At 34.2% G+C, this 9175-nt stretch overlaps 1 pseudogene; it reads right to left on the bottom strand.

Moving 5' to 3' along the window:
* Positions 1-8536: 8536 nt before the first annotated feature.
* On the bottom strand, positions 8537-8611 carry LOC121100566 (annotated as a pseudogene).
* Positions 8612-9175: the final 564 nt, after the last annotated feature.

Raw genomic sequence — 9175 nt, 5'->3', positions numbered from 1 at the left:
ATATTGATGTTTTATCTTCTATTATTCATTTAAAATAAATGATAAATGAATCCATATTCTGAATAAACATATTTTATCAGAAGCCACACTATTACTTGAACGTGCATTAGGAGGATTTTCTGACCCTGCCTTTTCTAATGTGTGATGCATAATCTTAAATAATAAGAAATATCTGAGTGTTATTTTCAATTTTAAAATTCATGCAAGCTGAATTACACTAAATTAAAATTAAAACTGAATATCTAAATAAAACATCCTGAATAACAAAAACCAAATTTGATCTATTACGAAGTTTTTCAGAGTATTTATCCAAAGAATCAAAAACTTATGGAGAATTTCCTTAACATTGGGTTTCCTACTGACTCAATCAATTCTCAAACATTGCTTAAAGAGCACTCAAGCAATTGCATAAGTATTAGTTGGATAGTACGGGGTTCTGCTAAGTCTTTATCTTTATTTGCATAAAAAAAATTGAGTAGTAAACTATATATATAAAATCAACCAGCCAAATTTATTTATAGATAATACAGACAATTGTAACATAAGATACATTAGCTTTGATTTAGAAAGTCTAAATTTCTTAAGAATTGACCAGTCTGTGAATATTACCAATTTATATATTAATGGTAAGGGCCTGACTTTCACTAGTTTTTACAGTATGTAAACCTCTAGTCTTCCCTACTAAAATGTAAGCTCCGTGCAAACTGTATCTTTGTCTGCCTCACTCATAAGGGTTTCCCCGTGGAAGAAGAATACCATGCCATACATAGTGAACCCTCAATATTTATCTGTGGAATGAATGAATGAATGAATCTACTGAAAGTCTTATGAGCCCAGTGAAAGAATATGTAGAAAAATCATTTAAAAATAATCATCTTCAGGGCACCTGGGTGGCTCAGTCAGTTAAGCAAGCATCTGCCTTCAGTTTGGGTCATCCCAGGGTTCTGGGATTGAGCCCCACATCTGGCTCCTAGCTCGGTGGGGAGCCTGCTTCTCCTTCTTCTGCTCTCCCTGCTTGTGCTCTCTCTATCTCTGTCAAATAAATGAATAAAATCTTTAAAAAAATAAAAATATCTTCTATAAATATTGTACATTTGTGTTTCATAAATGCTATTTGAACACTGAATTTACTAAGATTGTATTTTATTTAATATAAACTGTGACATATCCTATTTCACAAATGTAATACTGTGAATTTAGGTAGGATAGCTGTTTTTGTGTGTATAACTCGTGTTATCTCCCCTTGGCCCAAATCTACTTTCAGCACAGCTATCACGAACTATCCTTGCACCTTTAACCGTGTCCCATCTGAAACATATGTAAATAAGAGTGCTCGTTCAACTCATACTTTGGCTCCAAAATTCTCACATCCATTTATGAACAATTTGAATTATCTCTGGATCTTCACCCAGAACTGCTTTATAATTTCTGTACCTCCACTCATTGTCCTGGTTTCCTACATCTTCCTATCATTTTGATTTAAGCACTCAGGATCCTCCTAACTGAATGGTATGTTTGTGGCTGAAGCTTCCTTCCAGTTTATCCTGATGTAGGGGAAAAACTCAGGTAGATGAATACTGACAACTACTTGATATATGGATGAGAAAATTGATCTTTAAAAACTGTTTTAGATTAACTTTATGCTACATGTCACTTATGTGAGTACATTTTAATGAATCTTATGTTCTTCTTAATACATTTTTATTTATCATGTTGGTTTCCTTTAGCTGTACTTGGATATTGATCTTAAATCAAAGCCCAAAGTGTTTAATCACTGTGAAAATCTAGCCAATATGATTAATAGAATCTTCCCCTCAGTTTTCAAGGACTTTATAAATTAAAGACAGGCAGACTTTTATTTTTAACGTGGTAGTAAAATATATATTAGTGTACAATCATACCCTTTTCTACTTACCATGCAGATAGAGAAGGCAACATTTTCATAAATATTAGAAATTGACTAACTATTGACAGCATTATTGTTAGATCAGCATCCTATTCTTATCAGGAAAATTTTGTGAATGTTTAGGTCATCCTTCATTCTCTGAAAGTCAATATCCCCTTCCAACTACAGATATATTTGTCAAACTAACAAGAGTAAAAATAAATTTCACTCACATGGTCTACTTTTAGATGTGTCCTTTCCATGGTCCCACAAGGACTATTTCTCATTGCACTTAACACAATGTGACCCACTATTGAATTTTGTGTTTTTATTGCTATGCTTATTGTGTTTCCACAATAAGAAAGATGTCAGTGAAACATGTTTCTCTTTTTACTCTTAGAATTATATTCTGCAATTTCATCATAAACTTACCACTTGCATATTTAAGACAACAAAATTAAGCTACAAATTAGTTTCTTCAATAGTTATTCTTTCAATTCATACTATTTGTTACACATCCCCAAAATATCTTTATATATCGGTTGTCTAACATTTAGGACACATCAACTTCTAGTTATTTGTATGAGAAAACCATAGAAGACTCATGGATAATAGAATGTGAAACCTGAGAGAAATGGGGAATAATCTAGCCCAAGTTTCTCTTTTATTGTTATTGTTTTAACCGATTCTGTGTGTGATACTTATAGTAAGTGACCTCTCCAAGGCTAATTAACACAACCAAATAATGACAAAACAAGGAAGAAAATCAGATCTCCTTATTATCCACTGTTTTCCAATAATCCCATACTTCAATTATCATAGTGTGTAATTTCAGCCAATATTTATGTCATCATGCTAGTTAATCAATCAATCATACAAGAAATAGATTTGCGTGCCTATGATGTGACAGATCTTGTTCCAGGAACTTAGCATATAACAGTGAACAAAACAGACTAGAATTCCTACCTTTATTTTCATTAAGCATAAAAAATAAATACATTATATAGCAATTTTAAGGGTTCTAGGTGTTGTGCGGTAAAGAAAAATATCAGGATAAAGAGGATCTAGTGTGCAAATGATGAAGAGCAGCTGGTGGATTCGGGAGGCTGTTGAAATTTGAAATAGTTGGTCTGGAGAGACGTTATTGTAAAATTACATTTGAGCAAAAATTGAAAGTAGCAATAGAGTTATTCTAGTAGATATATTGGGGAAGAACATTCCTGGGAGAAGGGATATCCTGGGCAGAGGCCCTGACCTATGCAAGAGGAACACTGATGTGGAGGTCAATGAAATACTAGAAAAGAATTTAAGAGGAGTAACCTGTGAACCAGTCTGTAAAGGTCATTTTGTCTGACATAAGGGCTTCATCTTCTACTCTGAGAAAGATGGGACACCACTGAAAGACGTTGAGTAAAAGCCTTACACAGCCCAACTCACATTTAAGAAAATAGTCTGGGGCTGCCTGGGTGGCTCAGTCGATTCAGCAACTGACTCTTGGTTTGGGCTCAGGTCATAATCTCAGGGTCCTGGGATGGAGCCTCCTCCCACCTCCAACCCCCACCCCGGACTCCCCCATGGCTCCACCCTCAGTGGGGAGTCTGCTGGAGATTCTCTCTCCCCCTCCCTCTACCCCTTCCCTCTCTCTAATTCTCTCTCTCTCTCAAACAAATAAATAAATCTTAAAAAAAAAAAAGAAAGAAAAGAATCTGGCTTCTTCATTAAGAACAGACTGTTGGGGGGAAATTTGAAAAAGAGAAGAGCTTCAGGTACTATTGCTGTCATACAAATAAGGGTGATAGGGCTCAGACTAGGGCGATGGCACTTCATGGCAAATGCCTTCATAGCTCTAAGGATGCAAGGTTATTTTATTCCAGCACAGTGGTTGTGAAAAACTCTCACTTCCACAATTACAGTAGTAACTTGGGTTTTTATATATATTCAATCCACTGAGGGTAGGAAGGATTTCTGCAAGAGTGCACAGTTCTTAAAAAGGTGCTTGGAGGGTACCAAGGGATTCCAGTACATTTTCCATTCTGGAAGGTAGGAGATGTGGAGCAAGGATTTAAGATTCCTGAAATCTCTGCCCCAGTTAGGTCAAATATACACTAGAGCTCAAAGAGGAAAACCATAAAGAAACAATCAAGCTCTTCATAATTCCTTTCTATAAAAATGTTTTTCTTTAATCTTTATACATATTTATAGTCTCTTATCAGATACTCATTAACTGTATGAGTTTTAGAATTCTGTGTTATTTTGTTTTAATTTTAAGAAGAAATATGTAACATACACATAAAATATAGCACCATTGGCGGATTCTGGAATGTAAAAGACATACTATGTAATCAAATGTATTTGTATTTCTGAAGCAAAACATATAAATATAAATATTAAATAAAATACAGAAATTCTTTACATAACCTCATATTACTTCATGCTAAAATTTCCCATAAATTAATCAGGTCAGGTATTACTGTCTAATATACAGAAAGATCTTTTTGACTTTTATTTATTTTTATTTTTATTTTTTTTTTAAAGATTTTATTTATTCATTCGACAGAGATAGAGACAGCCAGCGAGAGAGGGAACACAAGCAGGGGGAGTGGGAGAGGAAGACACAGGCTCATAGCGGAGGAGCCTGATGTGGGGCTCGATCCCATAACGCCGGGATCACGCCCTGAGCCGAAGGCAGACGCTTAACCGCTGTGCCACCCAGGCGCCCCTCTTTTTGACTTTTAGAAGTATACATAAGGGATTGTGAACCTGTATTTTATCAACATGTTCTGTCTTGGTTTTTGCTCATGTATGTTTATTTTAACATAAAGGAAGTTTTCTTTAGATCTGAAGAAAATAATACAAATGAAAGGAATACTTCAAGCATAATCCTGGGTCTATATTCACTTTCATCTCATCACATGCTTTTGTTGTTGTTGCTTTGTTTTGTTTTAACAAACAAAAATAAAATTCATGCAGAATTTTTAGATTTAAAAAATTATATTTTAAAATTAAACATTTATTTCTTGGAAAATTCAAACATTATCTTCTCAGGGCGACATATATGTATTTTCCAGCTTTTTAAGGATATTATTGACATACAATATATGTAAGTTTATGGTGTATAATATGGTGATTTGATACATGTACATATTGCAAAATGACAATCACAATAAGGTTAGTTAACGTCTCTACTTCCTCACAGAATTACCTTTTTCTGAATGTGTGGTGATAACATTTAAGATCTACTCAATCAACAACTTTCAAGTATATAATGCAATATTGTTATAGTCACCTGCTGTACATTAGGTCCCTAGAACTTACTCATCTTATAGCTTCACATTCATACCCTTCAACCAGCATTTCTCCATCTGCCTCACACCTTTAGTCTGGCAAACACCATGCTACTCTATTTCTATGAGTTAAGCTTTTTTAGATTCTACATATAATTGAGAACATAAAGTATTTGTCTTTCTTTGTCTGGCTTATTCCATTTAGCATAATGCCCTAGTGATCAGCAAACTACAGACTGCAGACTTAACCCTGACCACTGCCTGTTCATGCAAATAAAGTTTTATTAGAGCATGGTATATTCATTTCTTTACATATTGCCTATAGATGTTGTCATTATATAACAGCAGAGTTGAGTAGTTGTGATACAGAGTGAATGGCCTGCACAATGTAAGATATTTACCATCTGGCTTTTTGTAAACTATTCCAGATCTATCCCCAGCTCCACATTCTAGGCACAACTTCAATTATCCCTTGATAATTCATGTTCTGGCAAGTTCATAATATGCAAAATTCATCAAAACCAGTATAAGTTCATTTCTTTGTCTTTGCATATGCCTTTCCTTCTTCCTGAACATTCATTTTCACTAACTTGACAGGGTCAATTCCTTATTCAATGTCCAGCCCAAATACCCCCTCTTTTATTTATTTTTTAAAAATATTTTATTTATTCATTTATCTGAGAGAGAGAGAGAGAGAGAGAGAGAGCAGTGGGAGGAACAGTGGGAGAGGGACAAGCAGACTTCACACTGAGCCCTGAGTCTGACACAGAGGTTGATCCCAGGACTCTGAGATCATGATCTGAATGAAAATCAAGAGTCGGGGATGCTCAACCTACTGAGTTACCAGGTGCTCCCCCCCCCCTTATTTTATAGTAATCTTCCCATTCTCCAACTCCACTAGAAAGAATAACCACTTATTTTTTGTAATGTAATCATGTATTCTTTCTTGAATGCAATCTTATCTTTGCAGTCATTTCATTGTATTACAATTCAGGTCCTTACTTCTAGACCAGAAGCCTCCTGAAGACAAGAATTGTGTCTCATTCACCAGAATTTTTTTTTCACTTTTTTTTTTAATTCTATGGGTCCAGTTTTATGCCTGCCATGTAATGGGTTAGCAATCTACAGTTTTGAGTTTAACTGAATGGAGCTATTTCAGTGTTATCACTGGAGGCCCTGGGGGGTTGAAAGAAACATAAAGAACATTGTTCACCGGTGAGGGTGGGCAGTGGGAGATAGGATACAGCCAGTAACTTTTCCCTCCCAGTGGCAACAGCAACAATATCGTGAGCCAAATATTAAACTTCTTGAGCTATTTCTTTTTTTGAGGAGTTCACTTTCATTGCTTATAGGCCTCATCAAAGAATTACAAAACAATTCTAATCCTTTTAGAATGGAAATGAGACTAACTTTATGTAAAACTTTGAGCTCATAGGTAAATATCAATCTAAATTTTAATATTGACAGATTTAAGAAGATATGGCTTATCCCTAATTTGCTTGCTTCTCTGTATCAGTTGAAAAATAAAAAGCATATAAAATATAACTCATTCTTAATTAGAGTTGTTCACAGTTTGGAAGTTTATGGAAGGACGTGTTTCTGACAGAATGGAACTATAAACCCGTACAGATATTTTGACACATTTTTATTCATTTTTATTGGTGCCTTCACAATGCATATTATTCTGTCATAATTTTATGGTATTTGGGACATTTGGTTTCCATTACCTTCTTAGTGTATTATTTAAAAGTTTCTGAAAAAGAAACAATTCAGTTTCTTCCAAAAAATAATCATAATTCACTGCCTTTAGATTTACTGAGGGAAAGAAGCTGCTTATTACATGGTCTTCTATTTTTCTTATGATCTATGTCATGTTCTTATTAATTTTAATAAAATATCTTGTAGCTAGAAATGTAAAAATGAGCAAAGAAAATTTATTTAGTGATTAGTATTTTAAGTTTAATTTGGTAAATGTCAATTTTTTCCCTTTCTTTCCACTTTTAACATTTTACTTAAAATTTATTTAATGATGACAAAACATTTAACAAAAGTCATTTATCTTTGCACATTGATACGTTGATATGACAATGTTTAAAAAGAAGAAAAAAGGAGAAGATGGTATTTTCTTATAAAACTTGAATATGGGCAGTGTTATTTCAGTCTGGTAACAGATTTAAGATATTTCCCAGAGCTTTAGCTTTTCAAGATGAAATTTTTCTTACATTAAGAGTTTGATGCTTTTCATAACAGTACTTACATGGTTGGAAAGAAAGACAACACTGAATATTGCAAAGGTGCACATTAACAAGAAAGTTCAGATGTCCCTGTTCTTACTTACATTGGATTCTGCCATCGCATTTCTATTCAGGCATCTGGATAGCAGTTGGGGTGGAGTTCCTCAGCATTTCCTTCTACACATCTGGGAGCTATTTGTATTTCCTGAGTGTGACTTTGAGTTTTTCAGACTTTCTCTTCCCTGATATCCAACTTTTGCCCTCTAGTTAAAGTTGCTTGTAGAATAGCTTGTATAGGTATATAAACATTGTGTATATGAGTTTATATGGATTCTGTCGCTTTCTTTTGTAGTCGTGTTTTACAATCTCATAATTACAACTGCTTGGAAAAAGCTGATGCATCTTTTCTTCCATCTAATTTAATGTGCAGAACTTAATTTCAAGTTATGTTGCAAAAAAATAATAATAATTAACATTGAGAGGGTGTTACCCAAGTAGCAAAAAATGCGTTTGAAAAAGCAAAAAATTGGGGTGCCTGGGTGGCATGGCGGTTAGGCGTCTGCCTTCGGCTCAGGGCGTGATCCCGGCGTTGTGGGATCGAGCCCCACATCAGGCTCCTCCGCTGTGAGCCTGCTTCTTCCTCTCCCACTCCCCCTGCTTGTGTTCCCTCTCTCACTGGCTGTCTCTATCTCTGTCGAATAAATAAATAAAATCTTAAAAAAAAAAAAAAAGAAAAAGCAAAAAATAAAACTCAAATAATTTAACGTCATGGTTCAAAAACTGCAGTGAGAATCAACTGTAAGTGGTTCTAGTAGACAAACATGGAACCTGTTACAAATATAAAGTTTTGAAGTAGCAATTGTGTTGTTATTGTCATTTTAAACATAAAAGAGATTTTCACTTAGAAAACGGCATATATAAAGCAACCCTCAATTTAGCATGGCCCAATGTAGCGTGTGCCATATTAAGATGGTCTTAGCCCTGACATATTGAAAATATTTTACATGAAATTATTTTACTTTTGTCTGAAATCTTGATCTGCAGGCTTTATGATAGCTTTGCTTAATGAACACGTGTAAAGATTGGTTTTAAAATTTAAAGATAAGGAAAGATAATTACTGCTATCAATAAAAAAAAATTGGTGGCATAAAACAAATTGACTTAGAAGAATTCTACACTTGATCTTAGCCAAAAGGCCGAGAAGCGATGACTTAGAAGAATTCTATGTGTGAACAGAGTAGACTTTTCATGGTTGATCTCTTTTAGCACTGAAGAGTATGCCATTCTCTGGGTGTACCAGAGAATCTTGGTTACTGAATAGACTTTAAACAAAATAATAATAAAAACAATAAACAATAAAAAATCTGAAGTACTAATGATGCATTTTGTCAGTCTTCTAAACTTTCTGTGTTTTTGAAATATGTTAAAGATCTGTGAGCTTCTCGTTCTTAGGGTTAAGCAGTCAAGAAATTATTGCAATTATTAGTTGGTAAACTGCTATTTTAAAATGTTTATTTTTATCCCTACTGTTCCTGGTTTTAATAGTCACCTCATTTTCTCAATGCCCATATTTCTATGGGAAATGAAAAGCCTTTTTGCCTGGAATCTGTTTTAGTTTTAATAAAGTCTACTCTCACATTTTTCTTTTCCCATTCTCTTTTATCACTACATTCAACTCTCTTGCTCCTCTTAGGTAACAAAAAAAGATGTGTTTATATTTTTGCTTTTAAAACTGGGTGACATTACAGGAAACATTTTAAATATCTGGGTAC

Source organism: Ursus maritimus, unplaced genomic scaffold, assembly GCF_017311325.1.
Source record: "Ursus maritimus isolate PB19 unplaced genomic scaffold, ASM1731132v1 scaffold_4, whole genome shotgun sequence".
In the NCBI taxonomy this organism is placed as follows: domain Eukaryota; kingdom Metazoa; phylum Chordata; class Mammalia; order Carnivora; family Ursidae; genus Ursus; species Ursus maritimus.
This window is presented reverse-complemented; position numbering and strand designations above follow the sequence as displayed.